This window comes from Pelodiscus sinensis, chromosome 1 (genome assembly GCF_049634645.1).
Source record: "Pelodiscus sinensis isolate JC-2024 chromosome 1, ASM4963464v1, whole genome shotgun sequence".
Taxonomy (NCBI): Eukaryota; Metazoa; Chordata; order Testudines; family Trionychidae; genus Pelodiscus; species Pelodiscus sinensis.
Window position 1 is genome coordinate 217,712,797 of NC_134711.1, and position 25,964 is coordinate 217,738,760.

General features: G+C 40.4%; 1 long non-coding RNA gene across 1 annotated transcript in view; it reads right to left on the reverse strand.

Annotated features, from left to right (window-relative positions):
• Positions 1-753: 753 nt before the first annotated feature.
• Positions 754-25,964, reverse strand: part of LOC112544282 (uncharacterized) — an 86,179-nt gene continuing 60,968 nt past the window's right edge. The window contains exon 3 of the long non-coding RNA XR_003087610.2: positions 754-1,190. This is a non-coding gene — a long non-coding RNA (uncharacterized LOC112544282). The remainder of the gene's footprint in view (positions 1,191-25,964) is intronic.

The following is a 25,964-nucleotide window of genomic DNA, read 5'->3' on the forward strand; positions in this document are numbered from 1 at the left end:
CAGTAGATCTTCTGGGGTTTGATTTTGTTTATCTAGTGAAGACCTGCTACTTTGAACTCAGAGGATGCTCCTGTTGGTGCTGATAGTCCTGCTCTTCATAAGGAGTAAGGGAACGCATTGAGAGGATGTGCTCCCATCAACATTCCACTGGATGGACAGCACCAACACACGATTTAAGATACTTTGACTTAAGCTTTCTGTCTCCTGTCAAGTTATCTTTCTGAATGGGTGCAACAAAGATTTGCTGTCCTTCCTGGTCAGGTCCTAGCTGAGCCAGGTTCAATCCTTTTACCTCCTTCCTCCAGGTTTGAAACTGCAGTCAGGCATGGCTCATTGTACCAACATGTTCCCATTAACTCCTTTAGGCCCAGTATGAGGGTTGGTAAACCCCATCACAATGTGGTGTGATAAAACCATGCAGAACACATAACCATGAAACAAGGACAGAGGGCATCCAATTAAAAGAAATTGAACTGACTAAAATTCAAAACCGAAAAAAGGATATACTTTTTCACAATATATATGTAGCCCTTGGAATTCTTTGCTGAAAGATATTTAAGCTAAATCCTTAGCAAGATTCAAAAAGGTATTAGTCATTCACAAAATATTCATGATGATGAATGGGTAGAAAAAACTTTCTTGAGGTTAGGTTTTTCCATAACTCCCCACTGCAGAGTTTCTTCCACCTTCCTGTCATGTGACTCTGTCCAGTACTGGAGACGGGATACTGCAATAAATAGATCACTGGTCTGATTCAATATGTAAATTCCTATAATTCTAAGTGAAGAGAAAACAGTGTACACAGATAGCAGCCATATAATATCCTTGTTGTACAATCTCTTCTTCAGTTTTACCATACTCCTAATCTTCGCTTTCTCTAAGGTGTCTGTCTGCTGCTATCCCAGATTCTTTGAACAGTTCTCTGTTTTTATGTTTTGTATCTTTTTATTAAAATGGTTCAGAGGGGTAGCCAAGTTAGTCTGTAACTGGAAAGGCTTAAAAACCAACAAAAAGTCTTGCAGCACCTTAAAGACTAACAAAACATGTAGATGATATCATGAGTTTTCGTAGGCACAACTCACTTCTTCAGATGAATGATGTACCTTTCACAGGTCGGATAGGCCAGAATATTTAAGGATGAATCAAGCATTCCAAATATGTATCTATTTGATATTTAGAAAGCCTTATGCCTGCAAAGAAAGGAGTTACTATTAATATAAAACATATCTTGTATAAATATGTGCAGTTCTGAATGATATAGAATTCTCAGATAAATCTCTCTCTTAAATACACAGTTAATTAGAGGAGATGATGTATTTTAACTAAACTCCAAAAAACTCTTTCCGTGTGACTGTCTGGTTTTGCAGGTGGAAATACTTACGGTCTCCTGCTTGTTGGTGATTATGTGACATAGCATCAGTTCCACTTTGATTTATTGCCACAATGTGTTCACAGTGTGTAGCAATTTTGAGTTATGATGAGGTGGTGTGAAGATATGTGTTTCAAACAAGAAAATCCCCATTACAACGAATTCCATAATCTTCCTATTTCTGTTTGGAAATTTCAGCCATGGATAGCTGGTACCTTTTAGATAATAATAGTCTCTCTCATATCTTAGTCACCTGAAGTTTTAGATTTAATATTGGTAGGGGAAGCTTTGAGGTTGATTTTAAATGGGGGGAAGGATCTCACTATTCTGTGAGAAAATGACTGTTGCTGAAAATTAATGATAATGAACCAAAGGCATTAAGCTATCAGCTGCCTGAACAGCTAAGATACCAACACATTTGAATATCAAAGAGTAAATTATCCCTATTATTTCTAGGTAAAAAGTGATACATTCTGAGCATCTGCTTTATCTAGGGAATTACACAATTTTTCCACTTTGAGCTGTTCACATCATGACAGACGAGTGTTCTGAAATTATTTAACTAGCTTCAGATTTACATTTTTTCATCCTTCTAATTATTGCACCCTAGTGAAAATACACTTGGACAATTTATTTCAGGGATGTAATTATTATCCTGAGAAAGAAATCCTGCCAGGTGCTGAGAACCTTTAATACCCACTGACAGTAGCAGAAAAGGAGGGGTTTCACAAGAGAACAAAAAGCTCTAAAAGTCTCAGAGTTTAGCTCATTTTCAGTCGTGTTTTTATGTCCGTAATTGTTCATGCTTGAAAAAAAAAAAAAGCAAAGTGCGTTGCATAACAGTTGCAGTATGCTGCAAAGAAATAAATGTAGCTTTATGCCACGGGATAGTGATATCACAGCAAAAAAGAATCTCACGCTGCAGACAGATACCATATCTATCATAAGAAACGCCATCCCAGGTGAAGAAAGCCTTAACAACGACATGGGTTATAATCAGAGCTCATACGGGACAAGGAAAGGACAGTAGAAACATATTCATTCTTGCAATAAAAATGAACATCTTTTCAAATTAGAATCAAACAGTCATGGAGTTTAAGGCCAAAATGGACCACCAGCCCATCTAGTCTGACCTACTGTGAAGCACAGGCCAGCAACACCACCCAGAACCCACACACATGACCCAACAACCAATATTAGTTCAAAGTATGACATTCTACAAGAGACTAGACTATTTATGTGCCATAAGCAGAGAATAGAATCAAACAAGATGTACCAAAGCCTGAGGACCCTATAAAGATAATCCTGTAGAGTGACCCACAACCTGAATGCTATAGAGAGGTAAAAATCCACCAAGGTCACTGCCAATTGATCTGGGGAAAAATTCTGTTAGACCAATGGTGGGCAACCTGTGGCCCGCAGACCAGACACAGCTCATCAGGGTTAATAGCTGGGAGGCCACCAGACAGGTTGTTTACCTTATAACTGCATATAAGGACTGCCATGGTCAGCCAATAGGAATTACGGGAAGTGGTGGCCAGCAATCCCTGCAGTCTGCACCACTTCCTGCAGCTCTTGTTGGTGGGAACAGGGAAACATGGTCAATGGGAGCTATGGGAGACATGTAACTGCAGATGCAATATAAACAACTTGTCAGCAGCCTGCCCGCAGTTTCACCCTGATGAGCCAAGTGTGGCCCATGGGTCAGAGAATTCTCAAGGCCATCTCAGAGCCCTGATATTCCCCATACAATGTCCTATCTCCATCTGTGGCCGTCGCTGATGCTTCAGAGGAAAGAGATTTAAAAATCAAAAAACAAAAAACCAAAACAGAATATATGGGGAGAGGGAAAAAATCCCTTCCCAACTCCTGAAGATGGTCATCTGAAATCGGTGAAGCCTGAGCTTTTTGAAACATAAGATAGAAACCAGAGGTGAGTCCCAGGGCTGCTGAGTTCCACCCTCAGCCATTATGAACAATCCTATCAGATAATCACATTCATAAATTTGTCCAGCTCTCTTACAGTTGATTAACTTGTTTGACCTGATGACTCACATTGGGAAGCTGCTCCAAAACTCCACCCCTCTGATGATTAGACACCTTCTTCTAATTTTCTGCCTGAATTTGTTCATGGCCAGTTTGTATCCATTTGTTCTTCAGCCAACATTGTCCTTTAGTTTAAATAATTTGTCTCTTGTATTTACTTCTCCAAAGTAGTTATAGAGAACATTCTTATCTCCTCCCAGACTTTTTCTTTTTAACTAAATGAGCCAAGCTCTTCCCATCTCCTCTCATTATGGAGATGCTCCATTCCACTGTACATCCTTTTAGGTCTTCTCTACACTTGTTCCAATTTAAAATAATCTTTCTTGAATCTTAATTCTAGTCTTCTTTTGCTATGATATAAACAAACCTTCAGCGGAGCTCCTGGAGGAAATTCAGGGGAGCTCATGGGAATCATCTGGGACCAAATAATCAAAATAAGCTTCCAGGTTTTCTTCCTTTGTATCATATTGAGGACTTGGTTCTTTTTTTTTTAAGCAAATAAACTGAAAGTAGTCTTACCTCTTTGGTCAATATAAAAGCAATTCAAATTTCGCTATATTCTGTACCAGACATCATTATTGTAATCTGTGTGGCTATGTCTAGACTACAGGTTTTTTTTTTTTTAAAGTGGCCTTTTTTCAAAAAAAACTTCACCTACGTTTAGACTGCTGCCATGTTCTTTTGAAATTAAATCGAAAGAATGCGGTATTTTTTTCAACAGCAGTAAACCTCATTTTACAAGGAAGAATGCCTTTTTTCAAAAGAGCTCCTTTGAAAAAAGGCATTGTTGACCACAAACAGGTGGTCTTAAGGAGGATGAAAGTCTCAAGGGAACAGAGCATTCAATGGGAGCAGAGGGAAACCATCCCGTAGTTGGCACCCTCCTCCCAGAGGATGTTGCAGTATCCTCTCGCACTGAGGATACCTCTGATGGGGAGGGAATGCCAGTTAGGAAGAGGCAGGTGTTAGTAGTGGGTGATTCAATCGTTAGAAACATAGATAGTTGGGTTTGTGATGACCGGGAGAACCGTATGGTCACTTGCCTGCCTGGTGCAAATCTCTCGAGGCATCTAGATAGACTTATGTGTAGTGCTGGGGAGGAGCCGGTGGTCGTGGTACATGTAGGTACCAATGACATAGGGAAGGGTAGGAGAGATGTCCTGGAGGCCAAATTTAGGCTGCTAGGAAAGAGACTGAAATCCAGGACCTCTATGGTGGCATTCTCAGAAATGCTTCCAGTTCCACGCGCAGGGACAGGTAGGCAGGCAGAGCTTCAGAGTCCCAATGCGTGGATGAGACGATGGTGTAGGGAAGAGGGGTTTAGATTTATTAGGAACTGGGGACACTTTTGGGAGAGGGGGAGCCTATACAGGAAGGATGGGCTCCACCTAAACCAGGGTGGAACCAGACTGCTGGCACTAAACATTAAAAAGGCCGTAGAGCAGTTTTTAAACTAAGAGATGGGGGACAGCCGATTGGTGCGGAGATGCACGTAAATCGGAGGGAGACTTCTCTTAGAGGAGAATCCATTGATAGAGATTCTCTAAGCTGTAGTCAGAAAGAGAGGAGGGGAGAGGGCGAACCATGGGCCAGGGCAAACAAACAACTGCATACAAAGGAATCCAATGTATCAGGGAAGGGCAGACAAATAAGCAGTGGCAAATTTTTAAAGTGCTTGTACACAAATGCTAGGAGTCTGACTAATAAGATGGGTGAACTAGAGTACCTCGCATTAAATAGTGGTTTGGCTGTGTAGACATTGTTAAAGTTAATTCAAAATAACTGCTGTTATTTCAAATTAACTTTGTAGTATAGACATACCCTGAATGTTTTGGATTACAGAAACTTGAAAGAAGTGTTCTCCCAGAAATGGACCAGGTGTTCCAGATAAGCCAAATAGAAAAAGTCGCTGAGGAAATCCCAGCACCATTCATTTAAGCAAGTATATAGTCAAGTTACTGAAAATGAACAATGCATTTTAATATGGGCCAGTTCCTCACATGCCTTCATGTGTAAACCTCCTTTTCTTCCCCATCAAAAATAACAGTAGACTAGTGAAGTCTTTGATTAGTACAGTATCTTAGGTTGTAAATTGATCTCTCTCTCTGATATGCACACACAAGGATCAATTCACCCTTCACTGGAGTAGACACAGCTATAGGGAGAACCACAGTTGCTAAATAACAATGAACAACCATCCTATATTACAGTCCAGGGCCGAGAAGAGTGAAATTCACCACACTGTAAAGGACTGTGGTGCTGGAACAATTTTTATAGTGGGGTTGCTGAGAGCCATTGAACCAAACTGTGATCTCTGTATACAATGAAAATCCCTTCAAACCCGAGGGTACTTCAGCACCCTCCACAACCCTAGTGCCAACACCTAGCTATACCTAGCTCCATAAATAAGTGCTTTACGTATATCCTCTACTGAATAAATTCCCTGAGCTAAATAAAAACACATGGTCAGATTTCTGAGTGTGAGGCAAGCAGAGCCAGACTTGCAAAGGGAATTAAAACCAACAGTAAAAGGTTCTATAGCCCTATAATTAAAAATAAAACGAGGAAACATGAAGTAGGACCAATATGCATTGAGAATGGGATGGAGATTAAAAATAAAGTAGGCCTCCCACCTAAACAAATACCTCAGTTTTTAATAAGGGTAAAGAGAAGTTTAAAAGTAGTGGCAGATTAGCTAACAGAACTGAGGATATGGAAGTAGAAATTACCACATTGGCAGTGGATGTCAAACTCAAACAGTTTAATGTCAAACGGGGGTGGGGAAGGGGGCTGGATAATCTCCAGCCAAGAATATTTAAAGCACTGGCATATAAAATTGCAAGCCCAACAACAAGAATTTTTCATGAAGAAATTAACTCAGAAGTTGTATTCTATGACTGAAGAATTGCTAGTATAGTACTTATGTTTAAGAAAGGGGAAAAGAGCATTCTGGAAAATGATAGGCCCATGAGTTTGACTGTATGCAAGGTTGTGGATCAAATTCTGAAAGCGAAAGTAGTTAAGGACACAGACATGAATGGCAATTGGGATAAATAAATGGTTTTATGTAAGATTGATTTTGTCAGCCCAATCTGACCTGTTTCTTTGGGAGGATACCTGATTTTGTTAAACAAAGGAAATGCAATAGATCTAATCTCCTTGGATTTCAGTACAGCATTTGATACAGGTTGGCATAGGAAATTATTAGATAAATGGGAGAAGATGGGGATTAATATGAGAACTAGAAGGCGGATAAAGGGGAGACTACAATGGGTGCCACTGAAAGATGAACTGTCAGGCTGGAGGAAAGTTACTACTGGAATTCAAGGATCAATCTTGTGACCAATCTTATTTAACTTTTTCATTCATATCGTCAGCAAAAAAGTGGGCGTGTATCAATACAACTTACAGAGGAGGACAGGAATACCATAGAAGATGATCTGGGTTATCTTGAAAACTGAAGTAACAGATATGGAATAAAATTTAATAGTGCAAAATGCAAGGGCTGCATTTAGGAACTAACAAGAACTTTTGCTATAATCTGGGACTGTATTAGTTGGAAGTCTGGGTGCACAGGCTGATCAAAGGATAACTATACACCATCAAAGTGATGCAACCATGAAAAAGCTAAGGCCATCATAGGATTCATCAGGAGACATATTTTCAGCAGACACGAAGCACTTGTTGTTATCACTATACTAGATTTTGGTAAGATCTCATCTGAAATACAGTGTGCCATTTTGGGGTGACACATGTAAGAAAGATTAATTCAAATTGAAATCAGTGCAGAGAATGGCTGCTAGTATGTTCCAAGAAATGGAAAACCTTCCTGACAGGAGACTCAAAGAACTTGGCTTGTTTAGATTAATTGAAATAAGGCTGAAGGGAGATACAATTATTCTTTATAACTACCTCAGGGTATGTCTACACAAGCTCATTAATTCGAGCTAGGTAGGCAAATGAGGCAACCGGAGTTGCAAATGAAGACTGGGATTTAAATATCCTGGGCTTTATTTGCATGTTCCCGTCCAGTCGCCATTTTGAAATTTCACTAGCCCGAACTCACTGCCGCGCAGCTACTCTTAGTTTGAAGTACATTCCACGAGGGCAAAACCTGACTTGTTTCATGACTGAGCTTAATAAGTGTATGGAAGGCATTCTATGATGAGACTGCCTATGGTGGCATGTAGTCCATGTGTGACTGCTAGTAGCAAAAATCCCCAACTGCTAAAGATGGGGAACTAGATGAGCAAGCCCAGAGTTACAACAGAGAACATTTCCCAGATGTTTGGCTGGTGGGTCTTGCTCAGGGCATAACTAATCACCATATTTGGGGTTGGGAACAATTTTCTCCCTGGGTCAGATTGGCAGAGACCATGGAGGGAGGAGCTGATCTTCCGACGCAGCATGGAGCACAGGTACATAGGTAAAGTAGAGTAAATGGCTGGTTCTCTGCAATGTGAAGTCATTACATCATGATTTGAAAACTTAAGTAAGTGGGGATATGTCTACACTACAGAGTTAGTTCAAACTAACGGACGTTAGTTCGAACTAACTTTCATAGGCGCTACACTAGCGCTCCGCTAGTTCGAACTTAATTCGAACTAGCGGAGCGCTTAGTTCGAACTAGGTAATCCTCATTTTACGAGGATTAAGCCTAGTTTGAACTAGCTAGTTCGAATTAAGGGGTGTGTAGCCCCTTAATTCGAACTAGTGGGAGGCTAGCCCTCCCCAGGTTTCCCTGGTGGCCACTCTGGCCAACACCAGGGAAACTCTATTGCCCCCCTCCCGGCCCCGGACCCCTTAAAGGGGCACGGGCTGGCTACGGTGCCCGTGCCAGGTGCAAGCCTGCCAGCACCTAGCCAGCAGACCCTGCACCTGGCACAGCTCGAGCCAGCCACCCGATGCCCTCCCCCTCTTCCCGGGACCAGGCTGGAGGCTCCCGGGAGCTTGCCCGGGACCACAAGAGGCAGGCACCTGCCTGGGCTAGTGAGGACATCGTGGACTTCGTCCACGATCTCTGCACTAGGCACAGAAAAGTGGCCGTCTAGGGCAGGAGAGCTGCCAGCCTGGCCACCCAGGAGCAGGTGTGCATGAAAATCAAGGGGGTCCACTGAGACCCCCGATCCTGAGCCCTGAGCTTACAATGGCTGTCCTGGGTCAGACCAAAGGTCCATCTAGCCCAGTAGCCTGACCTTGGAGGGGATGGACCGAAGACAGTGACCAAGCCATTTGTCTCGTGCCATCCCTCTCCAGCCTTCCACAAACCTTGGGCAGGGACACCACTCCTACCCCCTGGCTAATACCACTCCATGGACCCAACTTCCATGACTTGATCTCACATCCCTTTAAACTCTGTTCCAGTTCTAGCCATCACAGCCTCCTGCAGCAAGGAGTTCCACAGGTTGACTCTTTGCTTTGTGAAGAAGAACTTTCTGTTACTAGTTTGAATCCTGCTACCCATTCCATTCCTTTGCTGTCCTCTAGTCCTTCTTTATGGGAACTAATGAAGAACTTTTCTGTATGCACCCTCTCCACCCAACTCCTGCTTTTAGAGACCTCTATCCTGTCCCCACCTCCGTCTCCTCTTTTCTAAGCTGAAAAGTCCCAGTCTCTTTAGCCTCTCTTCATATGGGACCTGTTCTCAACTCCTGATCATTGTAGTTGCCCTACCCTCTCCCACCCTCTCTCTTCCCCTCTCCCACCTCCTTTTCCCAGTCTCCCCCAGTTTTGTTCAATAAAGACAGATTCCATTTTTTAACACAATTGTCCTTTATTTTGTACATCAAGAAAAGGGGCTAGGGAAGGGTAAGTGGAAGGAGGTGAGGGAGGAATGGGGTACGAGCCCCCGATGGGGAGGACCGGGCTGGCTCTGCGGGCTTCTGGGGGTGGAAGCTCTCCTGCAGCCCCCCAATTGCCCCCTCTCCCCAGATGGCAGCTTGTGGCAAGTGCAGCCGGGCTGATGGCCAGTGCTGTAATGTGGCCAGTGTGGGCACTCCGGGCACTCCAAGCCAGCACTGCTTTGCAAGCGGGGAACCCCTGAGAACTGTCTGTCCGGGGTGGGGGTCGGGTCCCTTTAAGCGCAGCCCTCGGCTAGCCTGAGACAGCATCGCCACGCTCTAAGTCCTCCTCTGATGCCCTGCCGGCACTGCTTCCGGCCATCCTTAACCTCGGTTCAGGGTCCACTTAATGTGGACATGCTAGTTCGAATTAGCAAAATGCTAATTTGAACTAGTTTTTTAGTCTGGATCCCTTAGTTCGAATTAGCGCTGTAGTGCAGTTAGAGGTTATTCAGTGACCTGCCATGTTGAGGAGACCGGACTAGATTGTTACAATAGTCCCTTCCAGGCTTCAAGTCTGTTAGTGTATGCAACAACGTGTTACACTGTGAATGGAATCTGACCCCAGAGCCTTCTTAACTGCCCAGGGGGGAATCCTCAGATGACATACAGCTGACATGAACATTATTACATCAACCATTCCTGCTGCTACCATAGCATGAGAAATGATTAACAGACAGAAAAGTGGGGTGTGGTTGGAATATCCCGGTGCTTTGCAACTCCTGGCTAGTCTCAGCCTCATGGGGTTGATTGCATTCGTCACAGTATGTGAAACTAGCCCAGAAAACAGCAAGCCCTGGGATCAGGGAAGTGCAACAAAAAAGCTTCCTGCAACCTTTGCACAAATATATCACACAAACCTTACCACTGATTTGCACAGTGTGCATTTTGCCAAGATACCACACTATGGCCATTGGTATATTGCTGAAATGCAAAGGAAACTGAGGCAGCCAAAATGTAACTACCCAAACTAGAATTTGACTAGTGATAGAAATGTAGCCGTGTTAGTCTGGGGTAGTTGAAGCAAAATGCAGGACAATGTAGCACTTTAAAGACTAACAAGATGGTTTATTAGATGATGAGCTTTCGTGGGCCAGACCTGAGGAAGTGGGTCTGGCCCACGAAAGCTCATCATCTAATAAACCATCTTGTTAGTCTTTAAAGTGCTACATTGTCCTGCATTTTGCTAGAATTTGACTAGGATCTCCGATTCAACACTCCAAATTGTTTTGATGATAAATTCTGTAACTGAATTAGATAACTGAATATTGTGTTAGAATCTAAACATCATAGATATTTGGGGAAATATTGCTTTTTAATTTAGGACTGAGGGAAAAGGAGATTGGTACCATGTGTAGTATCTGTGGCTTGTCAATACTGAATGAACATGGATTGGTAATCAGAGCAAGAAGAGGGCCTCAGAGGGCTTGAATTTGCTGCTATTCATTATTTTAGCATTGTTGGAATTTGCAGAGGCCTGTGAAGAATGAAAACAAAAATCCTGCCAAAATTCCTTGCTAGTCTGTTCAGCAATGTGCTTATTAATTACTTCTTATTTCTTAAGCTGAGGAAAGAGGTATGAATTTGTCTTGGGTGGCTGATGAAGGGTATTTTCAAGAGAAGGAAAGAACAGCAATTTTAAAAATGACTGAGAGGTTTGACCAGACATCATTTGGATAGGAGACATCTAAGGAAAGTTCATGGTGGAGAGAAGGACATATCGTTCACCATGTTGCACACATTTTCTAGTGTGCTAGAGAACAAGGATATTTTCCAGAAGACCTGGCTACTGCTCCAGATTAGTTCTTCTTTAAGGATTATTTCGTTTGTAAGAATCACCACCAATATGGTATGACAGAACCCTCATGATTTAGAAAATGGACTTATGGACACAAATATGCATAACTCAAAGATGATTTGCACAAATTGCCTTATGCAACCTTTCAATCTAATATCTAAATCCACTGGATCTGTATATCTTTTGGTGCATTTATCACTCTTCTATGTAAAGTTAAAGATATGGAGTATGGAATGCTTTATTGTTTTAAATGTGCAAATAAAAAACATCCAGTGTTTCCAGTGCTGAGATGCCTCAATGTCTGGGCAGTCTTTTGTCCTTTAAGTCTTAGCAGTGGTTGGTCTTAGGAAGTCACATGTCCACCCCAATTAGTAGGGATAGACCAAGTAACTGTCCATGGAAAGGTGGCAGCTGTACAATAATAGGAAACTATGAGTTTCTTTGTCTTTGGTTGGCATAGCACACCCAGGAGGATAACTAAAGACCCCAGGAAAAGCAAACTTCCCTGGTTTTGAATGCTTAACTGGAACAAGGTCAGTTTTAGGGTGAGTTTGCAATAGGTTTGCACCAAGGTTTTAGTTTCAGAATTAGCTATTAATTTTTTTTGGTGGGGTTTGATTATTTAAAGTTTGTAATCTACTTTGCTCTGCCTTTTCTCATTTATAACCACTTAAATCCTTCTGCTTGTACTTAATAAAATCACTTTTATTTATTATCAAGCCCAGTGTAAATAATTGTTACCTGGGGGAGCAATCAGTGTGTAAATCCTCCTTTCATTGTTAAAGGGGGCTTACATAATTAATACATTTGTGGTTCTGATCCTATTTGGGGAATGGTGTACTGTGAAACTAGGCCCAAAACTGCATTTTCCTTGAACCTAAGAGTTTCAGTGTTCGTATTGCTCCTCGGGGAGGGGGATGGAGGGGAGAAGGAGGGGAGCTCAGCTCTGTGCCATGGCTGGGGGAGACCAGGGAGCTGGCCAAGAAGGACAAGGTAGTTAGAAGTCCCAGGGTATGGGACAGAGTTTTGGCTGTTTTTCTGACAAAACCTCAGATACGTCCACACTGCAATCACGTTCTTCTGAAAGTAAATTGAAAAAACAGAGGGTTTTTTCCAACATTTGTAAACCTCTTTCTACAAGGAAGAAGCTTTTTTCCAAAAGAGCTTTCAGAAAAAGGCATGTGTGGACGGGGAAGAGGGAGTTCTTCTGAAAGAAGAGGAAAGAGGAAAAAGCACAGGTGCCCTGGTGTCAACTCCATCCATATCAATCACAGCTTAAATGAGAGTCCATTCAGTGTGGACGCTATCTTTTGAAAAAGAAGACTTCTTTCTCAATGCACTTTTGTATGTAGACGCTCTCTTTCAGAAGAAGATTTTTGGAAGATCTCTTCCAAAAAAAGGTTCTTCTGAAACAAGCCTGCAGTCTAGACATAGCCCCGGAGAGCAGGAAGGTGAGCGGCAGCGGCCTTGTCAGCACCCTGGGAACATTCCCAAGGGGTCTCCTGTGACCGTACCCCATCACATATAGTACTTAATAGATAATAAGATGTACTCACTGAATAAGACTGTTTTTTATACCCATCCCTCTTATGATGAGAAGTAGCTTGAAACATGTGTATGTAGAGCCAGTTTTACACTGGGATGTTCCTAGCTCTTTTTGGTGTTGATTAACCTTAATCTTTATTTTATCTTGGCATTTTTCATAGGGCATAAAATGCTCTCTTCCACATACTATGTAAATGAAGTTCTCTATTTTAAAATCAAATATCCATGTTTAAGGGAAGGTGTAATCATCATGTACATGCATAGGCAGGTGACAATTAGCTCAAATAGGTGTAAATGAGGGTGACAGCAACTACGGTAGTTTTGATAAAGGATTGAGCAATAATGTGCCTCTGACACTGCTGTCTTCTGTTAAAATCCTAAAAGTGTCAGAAAATATGAAGCTGCAGGAAATGCTTAGCTGGTGAACCAAAAAGAGAAGTATTAAAAAGGGCAAACACTCTGCTTGGAAAGATGGAACAAAACTGTAATCTGATAAACGATTGATTAATAATATTATTATCCACCAAATACATATTCAATACTGAACTGAGGTGAGGATGTTCTGTGTCCATCCAAAGCTCATTATATTATATGTAGGTCTCATAAGTGGCTTTGGTTTCTGAAACTGAGCATCATAAAGATACCTAAACCAGAAGCATTTTAATGCACACTGTAATAGCCACTACAAACTTTTGGCTTACAAATTAAAGATTAGGGGTGTTTTACTCTCTTGAACACTTGAATCAAAACTAACCAAAAAAGGACCATGTGGATCAGTTATACAGTTAGTTGTTATTCACCTATATCACATAACTGTAAAACCATAGTTTTCTAAATCTGTTGGTGTCTAATTGCTGTTATTGCTGAATACTGGGGAAAAAAAACCATGTTGCTTTTTATAGGAGTTACAGGTGCTCAGCTCTTCTCATGATGAAGTAATATATATGTACTTAATGTATAAATACTTAGTTCTTTTCATACTTTCCATGTAGTTGTCTAATAGTACTGATTCTCATTGTGTTGACCAAGACATAATGCACAGGTTTTCTGCAAGAATTTACTGAGTGGGTGTCATCTACAGAGCACCTCCCTCAATGATGCACTGCAATGCCCTCATTAACAGGCTGGTATTGTTTAAATCATTCAAGCTTATAGAGGTCATTACTTACTGTTGAACATATATAAGGATTGGCTGTTTTTCATCTATAGCAGTTATAAAATATGAGGAACTTTGAACGAATGGCTGAAGTGTCTATAGCCTTTCTGTGTAAGAACCAGCATGTTTTTCATATTTAAATGTTTGCTAAAAAAAATCCATGGATAAGAAAAGCAGCTTATAAAAATGGCATATAGATCAATTTCCATCTGTAGCCAGCATGTGTTACATATGGTCCATAATGAGAGACAACATACAACAGTTAAGTCCTTTATTATCTTGTAATGCAGCTTATTCAAAATATCCACTGCACATAGATCTGGATTATATTTGTCAATAGGCAAGAGAATCCATGGTCCAAGAGAATAACTATCAGTAGTTCACAGTTATACTGAAAGGGCATAGCGACTGAGGCTCCGTAGGGGTCAGTTTCGAGACCAGTTCTGTTCAGTATGTTCATAAATGGTTTTGATTTAGATAATGGCATAGCCAGTACAATCATAAGGTTTGTGTATGATACCAAGCTGGGAGAGGTTGCAAGTGCTTTGGAGGATAGGGTTATAATTCAAACAATCTGGACAAACTGGGAAAATGGTCTGAAGTAGGATGAAGGTCAATAAGAAAAATGCAAACTACTTCATTTAAGAAGAATCAATCAGTTACATAAATTCAAAATGGGAAATTATTGTCTAGAAAGGAAAACAAAGAGTGGTGATGTAGCACCTTGACTAACAAAAAAATACCGAGAAGTACTGTAGAGAAGGTTCTAGTAGCCATAATGAACCACAAGCTAAATTGAGTCAACAATGTAATACTGTTGCAAAAACCAAAAACAAACATCATTCTAGGATGTATTAACTGGAGTGTTGTATGCAAGACATGAGAAGCAATTCTTCTGCTCTGCTCTGAGCTGATTAGGTCTCAGCTAGAGTATTGTGTCCAGTTCTGGGTGTCATAATTCAGCAAAGATGTGGACAAACTGGAGAAGAGCAACAAAATGATTAACGGTTGAGAAAACATGACTGATGAGGGAAGAATAAAGTAATTGGGTTTGTTTAGTGTGAAAAAGAGAGGTCTGGGAGGGAACATGATAACAGCTTTTAAGTATCTAAAAAGTTGTTAAAAGGAGAAGGTAGAAAAATGATTCTCCTTACCCTCTGATGATAGGACAGAAAACAATGAGCTTAAATTGAAGCATGTTTAGGTTAGACAGTAGGGAAAACTTCTTGTCAGGGTGGTAAAGCACTGGATTAAATTGCCTAGGGAGTGGGGAGACTGTATCCACCATTGGAAATGTTTAAGATCAGGTTGGAAAAACACCTGTCAGATCCAGATGCTGCTTGGGTCCTGCCATGAGTGCAGGGGACTGGATTTGGTGACCTCTTGGGGTTCCTTCAAGTTCTATGATTCTATGAAATACAGTGGCATCAGAAATGTGCACTTGGGATTCTCATGCAAGACAGAAACTTCTTTCTGAGAGCCCACTTCTGGATTATTAGTAAACACTCATTTAATCTTTGATGTGAAGGACTGAGACCATGTTTCCAGTTATGTATAAAATGACAGTAGCTTGAATTGTAAATTGTGAGCCCTCAACTATCAGTAATACATAACACCCCACCAGTTAGGCTATGTCTATAATGTAGCCTTCTTGCAGAAAAGCATATCCAAATGAAGCGCAGCGTGAAATATCACCATGCTTCATTTGCATAAGTAATGAGCAGCCGCTTTTGCACAAGAGGCTCTTACACAAGAGGGGGGTTTTGCAAAAGCCTCTTGTGCAAAAGTGGCTGCTCATTACTTATGCAAAAGAAGCACTGTGATATTCCACACCATGCTTCATTTGCATATGCTTTTCCACAAGACGGCTACAGTATAGATGTAGCCATATAATGTATACTATTATGTGTATTATAATGTATTTGCATATAAGTCTACAGCTCCCATGATTAGTTTACGTGCTTCAGAATTATGGTCCTGATTCTCCACTGCATTGCATCTTTTTTGTGTTGCCCAAAACAAAGGGGAAGCTGGATAACAAAACACTACATTAATTCCTGGAGAACTCAAGTTCCTCCAACTAGAAACAAATAATAACACAAATCATCTCACAAAATCCACAAAGATTTAAGTCAGCCATGCTGGATAATAACCCTATGTTTTTATTCCAGACATTGCAAGTGATGTTTCTACACACAAAGTAAACTTCCATTTAAAAGAAAAAAAGGTAAGAAATTTCAAGTGATGTGAATGGCAAGACAGAAGAGTTTATTAAAACATACAGACCTAAAATCAATGAAAATTAAAGCACTGATTAAAATCAATCAAGGTGTAAGGTCATCTGAAGGGGTAATAATAAACTGTATGTCTGTACTAACCAGGTCTGAAATTGTTAAAGCTCTGTAGGGGGTGCATATTGGGAATTAATAGGAATTTTGCATCCAAATCCCTTAGAGCAGCTTTGAATATTTAATTTCAAGCATCTTCCAGGTGCCTATCCAGCAGTAGGCCAATAATATCTGACTGCAAACAATAAGATGATATGCAATATTTATTCCTAGATTCTCACTTATTTAAAATCTGAATGAATGATTGACCAAAGCAAAAGTTAGAGTTTTCTGTGTAAATTTAAACTATAGAATTTAAAGAGCTCTGTAAAGATTTCAAGCTCAGGCCTCAAAATCCAAATAGGTCCTAAAAATGTATGCCTACAATGCATTCCATGTCTTGCTTTCTTGTCCGGCTTTTACACCAAAGAGCATTAAAGATCTCTGCAGACCATGCCCTGATAAATTGTAAGCTGTAGAACAACCAGATCAGAGCTGATTATGGCACATAAGGCCTGAAGGAATGAAAAGTCCCAAAAATGAAGCAATGAGTGAATGATTTTCTACGCATTCTGTCATATGAAAGCAAATCATAGTAAATCTGTCACAGAGAGGAGAGGAAAAGTATCATATGCTGTATCTGGCTGCTCTTTCCATTGTTAGTAAGTCCAAATTCCTTCTCTTCTCACTAGGTTTAAGGCCAGCTTTACTTGCTTTATTAATCATCTGATATTTTTAACTAGTGAGGAGGGGAGAAAAGTTATGAATAAAAACCTTGCATTCCTCGTCTTGCTCTCCAACAACCTAATGCACTTGAAAGAAATCTTTCAGTGTAGTTTAGCAGCCAAAAGCAAAAATTCATTTAAACAGTTCTTTGGTTACGGAATCCTAATTTGTCTCTTTGAGACAGGCAAAAGTTGAGCCAGTTTGATGAAGACGTTATAAATACCAGGGAAAATTCATTTTACTGTATATTGACATGCAAAATACTATAATATAATTAGAGAAAGTCATGGATTCTTTCACAAGATAGGAATATTTATCAGGAAATTTAGTTCATATGAAAATGCAGTAAGGACAATTATCTCAGAACATCTGGAAAATCCCAGGAATATAATGCTCAAAAAGATTATAGGAACTTACATATTTTGGGATATGGGTGACCAAGTTTCATTAATTCTAGAAAGTTAGATATACAACCTTCCTAAATGGGATGAAAATCTCTGCCTTGATCAATTACACTGATTTAAAAGATATGTATGGACACTTATAGTTCAGTCTACTAGACTCATTTAGCAGGGACACTATAATTGTCAGGTTTTTTTTCCCCTACCCCTCTCTCTTTTTTCTGCTTTAAATGTTGGGTTTTTTGTGCTTTTTGCTTCACTCATCTAAAGAATTGGGTTGTGCCCATGAAAGCTCAGGATACTATATATAATTTTTGTTAATTTCTAAGGTGCTACAAAACCACTTGTTTTTTTTTAAACCTGATTTAGCATGATCTAGGGTTTTTTTTTCTTTTTTCAGTCCAATATAGGGATGTATATTGCCCTGAAATGGTTAAGTCAGCACAGCAGTGTTAAATACCTGTTTTGTGTTGATGATCTGACCCTATAATTGTAGACCATATAATAACTTTATGTAATCATGGTTTAATAGCATTTAAATAATTTACTCTATTCATTGTCACTATTGTATATCCTTGATCTGATTACTGGTTTAAAAAAGTGTGTAGGCAGAATTTTTACTTAGTAAAGTTGGATTATAATAATATACTCTGAACAATCCTATAGGTGTAGGTCGGCACTTTACTTCAAAGGCTGATTTCCCTTTTCATAGTCTATAGTTACACCAGACTAACTTAATAACAGCTTATTAAATTCCAATCTGTATAAAGAAAAACATATTTCAGGTAACACAATGGAAGATTATAGTAGGATTAATATATCTGGATAATCAGGATCTGAAGAGAGAAGGGTTATGACCATTTGACTTTTGGCTGACTCTTCCAACAACACATTAAACTGCATGTGAAGTCAAAGCTTTCACTTGACTGAGCAACATCATGGGAAAATCGGTAATACAATTTCTTTCCTTATGTTTCATCTAGTGCTTGATAAACTTGATTTCATTGTCTACACCAGTGTAGGCTGCTAAGAAGATAATTCCATTTTCTATTCATTGGTTGGCAGAATTTACCTGATGAATCTGATGTTATGCTTTGAATTTTCCAATAACAATAACTTTCTTTTATCTACTACAAAGCAAGCCATGGAGAGACGAATACAAGAATCCTTGAACAATTTAACTCGATGGATTCACCAGGAAGCTAGAAAGATTTATTAGGCAGTTTAGTTCGTATGAAAATACAATAAGGACAATTACCTCAAAATATCTGGAAAATCCCAGGACTATAGTGATCAGAACAACTATAGCAACTTACATATTTTGGACACTATCCAGCAAGGTGTTGAACATCCTTAACTCCCCCTCCCCTGAAATACCTGTGCAGATCTGGGACTAAGGTTCTGAGAAATCCTTATGAGATGCTGGATGCCTTAGGTATCCACCACAAAGTTATTAAGAGCCTAAATAGCTTTGTGGATCAGGATCTTACTGCCTTCCAAAAATTTCAATCCTCTTCTGAATCTATTCATATTTAAGAGGGAGTATAATAAGGAATTAGGTTCTAAACAGCACATAAATAGCTGTCTGAAAACTGCATAACAGACAAGTAAATCAACATATTTTACAAGGGAAAAGAGAATATTTAAACTGAAATTTTGTCAAATTCATCTGAGTCAGCGCTCTTGTTTTAAACTGTTTTCAGCAGAATGTATTTTGGAACTCTCTGAGACACACATTTAATATCTATCCTCTGGTCCTGGTTATTCTATCACTTTGACCCCATTCCAGCATAGCATTTAAATGTGATTAACTTTAAATTTGTGAGTAGTGCCACTGAAGTAATGGAACTCATCTGCTTAAAGTGAGGGATGTGCTTTTCTGGATTGTGGCCTTGGAGTGAAATTCACTTCCATATGGACTTAGTGCAAATGTTATGCATAATTCTAACTAAAAATCATCCTGAAGTGGAACTTATATGATATAATCCATGTATTACTGCCCTGGATACATGTTTAAATCTGGAATAACTGACCTGAAGTCAATGTCATAAAAATCAGACTCTCTATCACTATCTTTCATATAGTAATTGGACTGCTTCAGATTCACTGACTCTTGCCTATCTCTTTTTGGTACAATAGTATCATTGCATGTTGCTAAAGTTATTCTCATTCATACCGTGCCTCTCTTCTGCCTGTATTAAATGGTAGCAATCTCAAGTCCTAAATGGAGGACATTTGCATTAGCTAATATACTCCTCCATAACAAGAGCTACCATGATAACATTTCAATGGCTGTGCTCGGCTGCAATAGAAAATGTCATGTTGCCCTGATCCTTAGTGATTGCTGTTCTAGACAAACACAGGATACTGCTCCTTTGGCATGCTACTTCCTGTTCAGCTCAGTGGACGAGTCACCAGAGCTGCAGCAAATTCTCTTTGCCAGAAGATCTCTGTCTAATCCTCTTTGAAACTTATTTCACAAATTTAAAAAACTTTTGGGTAATGAAGTAAAAGTTGGCATAGAAAGAGAGGTCAGTTCATATGTTCCACCACTAACACTAATGAACATTTTGACAGGGGATTAGGGAAGGAATAACACACAACACAGTCTAAAATCCACAACAACTCTACTGTGTGTGTCAGTACAGCCAGACACATTACAGTGCTTATGTCAGCTTAGAACTGAACAGCTAGCAGCTCCTATTAACCTTAATAGAATACTTTTAAGAATCAGAACATTTAGATGTCTAAATATGAAATATACAATGTTAGACCCCCCATGTTCCCTCCAATTTTTTCTAAGCACGTGAAGAGTAAATTGTGTTTTATGCATCAAGGCATGTGCAGATGTTCACCAGCAGTAAAAACATATGCTGGCAGCTGTGAATGCTGTGGGCATTCCTGCTAATCAGCTAGGCAGCATTTGAATCTCTCCTGGGTGGCTGCCCAAGAGCTCAGTTTATAGGGAACACTGGCCACCTCTTTTGAAAATCTTTGACCTATCTTGGACGAATCTACATATGCTCCAAATATTAGTGAGTAGTGAGTAGCCTCCAGATCCTAAATAAGATATTGAAGCATTTATAGGGAAATTATGCCAATAATAGATCAAATAATAACAAAGTAAGAATTAATATGCTCAAAAATCACTTAATCAACTTGAATAAAGAATGGAAGATGGGGACAACAGAGGTGATCTCAGAGATCCTTTTGGGTTGAAGGATGAGCAAAGAAAGCAGAAAATTGCTAAGAGAGACCAACCAATGAAGCAGAATGTGGTTAAAGGGCTTTGCTGAGTGGAACACTAGAATAGTTCTGTGATTAAAACCCATTTAGATTGATGAGATGAAGAGATACCAGCCTCCTAAATTCATAACTAGACTAGCTTTTCAGAAAGAATTTACATTAAATAAGGAAGAGGGAAAGGGGGACATTGGTTTAAAACAGTGCAGTTTATTTTCAACATAAGCCCTTATGCTTTGAGTAACTCTGCATGGGTGCAGAGAACCACATGAGTGCTATAAACTGCAGGGTTGGGGCTGACATTGTAACTCCATAATCAAAGAATCATGACCAAGCAGGGAGGAACAGCAGCTTAAGATGGATGCAACATATATGCACTGTATGGATACTCACACTCACTAGATCCCAAAAGTGCTGTTCTAGAAAGCACTAGGCTCAGACTAAATCTGGTAAGGATTCTCTAGGGGGCAGTCTCTTTTTTGTTGCTCTAGCCTTGGTCAGGGAAATCCCTATCATATTAAAATAAACACAAATATTTCCTACAAGAGATTTATATATTTGCTGCTATTTTTCAACCTGCCTCATACTGACTTTCCAAATAGCCTTTAGATACGTTGAACGTGCCTTGCAAAGTATGATGCTCTTTAAAAGCAACGCAATCCTAAACTGTGACGGGTCAACAATGCATTAAAAAATAAATGAAACAATAAATTCTAACTCATTAGGAGTCCGCTGTTAATGTACATACTTGAGAGACTCCTCCCAGAACAATAGAACACTGTGCAAAGGTATTCAAGAAAGCACTACATAGACAAAGCAGATGTTGTGCTGGTTTCAACTGAATGGATTCAGTTGCACTGCTTCAGCCTTTTAAATCCATTAAAAAGGGAACTCATGCTTACAACATCTCTTCGTGACAGACAGTTTAGGGAATCAGGAACAAACTGTATACTATGGCTTCTGAAATAAGAGATGTGCAGATTTCTAAATTGCACTCGCCCATAACAAAGTACCTCCAGTTACTTTTCTTGGACAAATACCTCTAACTCTTAATTATTTGATAATAATCAACAATGCCTCTTCTGGAATTGCCTTTCTGCAACATAGTTGGAACGTGGGTCAGATTCACTTATATTAGCCCTTCGTGTGACATCATGGCAGAGCTAGTTTCAGTGTTTTTGTGACATACTATTTTGAGTCACTTGGCACAAGAAACCATAGATATTATGGATTAAAAAGTCAGGTGCACAATGGATTCTAAACAAAGTAGTTTGTATTATTTAGATATAAAATGATTTGCTGCTGGAATTTCAGCTACTGATAATAGAATTCTTTAAAAATATCCTGCTCTTAGCATTCATTTATCTATTTTAGGTACTTATATGTTTCTTAGGAATTGTATTATCTGAGAACCTCAAAATTTTTCATCTATTTATCCTCATAACATTCCTGTGAGATGGGAAAATGCTATTATCCCTCTTTAACAGATACCCTCTCTATGCCTTAGTTCCAAAGTTATTTCAGTCACACAAGAAATCAGTGACAGAGCAGGGAACTGAATCTAGATGTTAAATTTATGGGTATCACAATAACTACTGGACCATTATTTCTCTATCAGATAGCTACTTTGGTTTGGCTGGTATAATTCCTATTTAGAACACTTGTCATTTGTGAAAAGTAGGAAGCTATGTTTTTGCCCACAGATTAAATGGGGGCACATAACAAAGCAAACAGGATAATACGTGTCCTATATTCAATGTCCACTTCTTGCAGATGCTGATGTATGTGCTCAGGATGAAATCAGAACATGGAATGCACACAAACAGCAACCAATATGCTATCACCATCCTCTCATGCTTCCTGTTTCACTTATCTCTTTCCCTGCATTTTCTCTATATTCAAGGATGCGCTGTTAAGGAAAACATTAATTATAGTTTAGATGTGTTTCAGGCTAGTGTGGGGGTATGTCTACACTATAGCATTATTTCAAAATATCTTATTTCAAAATAGTTAATTCAAAGTAAGTTATTTAGAAATAACGCGTCTACACACAAAATGCATTTCGAAATAGCATTTTTCTATTACGAAATAGCACATCCACACTGAGTGGATACTGAATCGCATTTAAGGCCGGCCGGAACCAGGTCCGGCAGGGCATCAGGGCAGGAGTTACTTTGTGTGGCTGCTGCCTGAGGCTATCTCAGGCCTGTGCTTAAAGGGACCCCCCCGGCCAGCCGGTTCTCAGCTTTCCCTACTTGCTTGCCTACCTTGATGAGGGACAGCAAAGCATTTTGTCTCTGTGTGCTCTGGTTGCCCTCACCCAAGACATCACAGCACTCTGCAACATGGAGCCAGCGCTGCCCCTGGGCACTCTGGTGCTTCTTGTGGATGCACTGCTGCGAGCCCGGCTGCACTTTCTGCAGGCTGCCATCTGGGAGGTCCATCAGGGGGTTGTCAATAACCAGAAGGCCCTGTGGGAGAGCTTCCACCCTGAGGAGTACTAAGAGCCTCTCTGGTCTGCCCCACTGCGGGCTTGTGCCTCATTCCTCCCTCACGTCCTTCCGCCCTAACCTCCTTCCTGATGTCAAATAAAATACATGTATTTTCATGAATACAAACTCTCTTTATTTAACAAAACTGGGGGAGGGGGAAGGAAACTCTGGTGAGACTGGGGAAAGGAGGCAGAAGAGGAGAGAAGAGAGGGTGGGAGAGAGGAGGGGGAAACCTGGGAGGAGGGAACTGGAAGGGGAAAGCAAGGGGAAGAAGGGGGAAGGGAAGCTCAGGGATCAGGTTGGGGTTCTCACCAGACCAACTTGATTTTCATGCGAACCTGCTCCTGGGTTCACATGTGGCCTTTGGTGGCCAGGCTGGCAGCTATCCTGCCATAGACGGCTGCGTTCCTCTGTGCAGAGATCATGGATGTTGGGGGCATCTCTCCCAAACCTGAATAAGGTCCATGATCTTCACCCTGGACCAGGAAGGCACCCACCTTCTCCGGGCCCTGTCAGGCTCCTGGAAGCTGGCAGACTGCTCCTGGGGAGTGATGGAGGGCTGGCTGCCAGTGGCTTGCTGGCTTATGTTTTGGGGCCACTGGGTCAGGGCAGCGACTGCTGGCTCTGAGGTGGCAGGCTTGGAGCTGGCACAGGCACTGTCACCAGAGTCAACCCCTTTAAGGGCTCTTGGGAGGGGGGAGAGTGTTCTTGGTTGAGGCTGGAGTGGCCAGTAGGGCACCCTGGGAAGACTGGAGGCCTCCTATTTCGATATAAGTGTCTACACAGCATTTATTTCAAAATAGCTATTTCGAATTTGGTGTTATTCCTCGTGGAATGAGGTTTACCAAATTCGAAATAAGCGCTCCGCTATTTTGAATTAATTTTGAAATAGCAGTTTGGCTGTGTAGACACTAGTAAAGTTATTTTGAAATAACGGCTGTTATTTTAAAATAACTTTGCTGTGTAGACATACCCTGGTAGACTAAAAAAGGAAAAGTAAATACTACACACCTGGTAAAGGAATAGTTTATACTGTGTTCTAGGTCAACAGGAATTATTGAATTCATAACTCCAGAGTCACTTAAATTATATGGCTGTTAAAGGAGTCTCAGCCTACGGTAGTTGTATGAAATTGGACATTTCTTTGAGCTCTGAATTAAATCATGCTTATTAGTAGTGTCAACCTAAAGTTTTCATTCCTTAGACAATGGTTCCCAGAAAACTAAATGTGATATTTATTTTTGCCCTTTGACACATATTGAATGTCAACTAGACAGATATATTAAATTTAATTGAAGATTTAGTCACAGTGTTGGTGTTTTTGAGCAACATTATATTACTTTTCTTTGAAAGGCTGGAAAGACAATGTGGGAAAAGAACCTATTATTAATATGCACCAGCCATCCTCAAACACATAGGATCACAGAGTCCAATGGTATCCAGTTACAATTTTTGGTATTATCCAGTATCTTTCCTCACCCCTTTTTATTGGAATAAGCTATTTTGGTTTAAGCATGGGTGAGTATTAGGCTGTTTTCTAGCTATTAAGGAAGAAAGCCTGAAACATTATAGATTTCTTAACCTCTCATCTTTTAAGAAAGGGCCTTTAACATTTATTTTCTAAGGTTGCTACTGTTGCTTTGAGAGGTTGACCCATGTGACTGGGTCTCCCTGGCAGCGGAGCGGCCTAGTAGTTAGGACCCCGATTTAGCAGGGGGAAAAGCAGTGCCACTCCCTGCCACTTTTGTCCTGGGCCAGGGAACTCGAGCCTTTTATCTGGGTATTGCTCTTAAGCTTGGGGTGTGGCCCCAAGAGTCCAAATTTCTCCCACCTTTGTGAGGGTTCCTTGTACGCTCCCCCTCCTTTGCCCCAGGGAGGTAGACTTGGAGGCTTACATGTTCTGGCGGCTGGCCAAGTAGATGGGTTCTGGCTCAGGTCCTGCAGACAGCAGAACCAGCTCCTGTCTCCTCTCTGGTCAGCCCCTAACTGAGCCAGGCTCCTTTATTTTATCCTCCCTCCAGGTCTTGCATTGGCTACAGGTAAAGCTGAGCAAGGCTTGCTGAGCAAAAAGGCTTTGTTTAGCCCCTGCACTGCCAGGTCCTCCGCTCACTCCCTCACAACCCATCATCAGTTGAATTGGCTTATTCAAGTGACTGTTGGGGTTGCACTATAACTTGGCACTATAGCTTTGCATGGCTTCTTCTGCTTTGAAAAAAAAATCTCTTTACATTCTACTACTCACTTCACCAGCACATTTCATTGTTCATGACGGGGCCTAGAAGGACTTAAAAAAAAAAGACATTCTATCTTTTCAAAGCTTAGAATTCAGAGCTGGCAAGTTGTGGCCTTTTGAGGGGGCAGAGATATGCCAAAATGAAAGGGATTTCTTTTAACTTCTCTATACCTTGTTGAATTGTGGTTCCAGTGAGAAGTAGAATTTCTACAAATCCAAAAACATTGGCAATGCCTTCAAAAAAGGAATGTCCATTTTTGTGCAGAATTCTAGTGCTGTTCTTTGCAAAGGCATATATGTTTGAGAAGGTTCTTAAATATTATTTTTCTGATCACTGCAAAATGTATATGATTTCACCTTGTATTTTAGGTTTATTCCTATGCTGGGCCACATTCCCAGTGTTTGTACTTCTAGTATTTTGTGAAACCCAACTGTCCAATATATTGTTCTTCAAGGACATCCAGGCTATCATATGATTGACAGGAAAACAGATCTTCAGGTAGTATAGTTTCTCTCATTCCACAGAAGTTATAGGCTGAATGTGTGACTCCAGATAAATAACTAAACCAACCATAGAGGGTCTCATAATTTTGAATGCAGTTTGCAATTGCACATCAGCACTTATGACTATTTTAATCAATGTTTACAACTGTGGTGTCCTGCCATGCCACTCAGAGCACCCACTTTTGTTTCTAGATCCTCTGGAGAATCTGAGTGAGTAATAGAACTCCATTGAGAAGAGGCAGGACACTAGTAGATGCTTCTCCAATTCAGCAGATTTACATCTT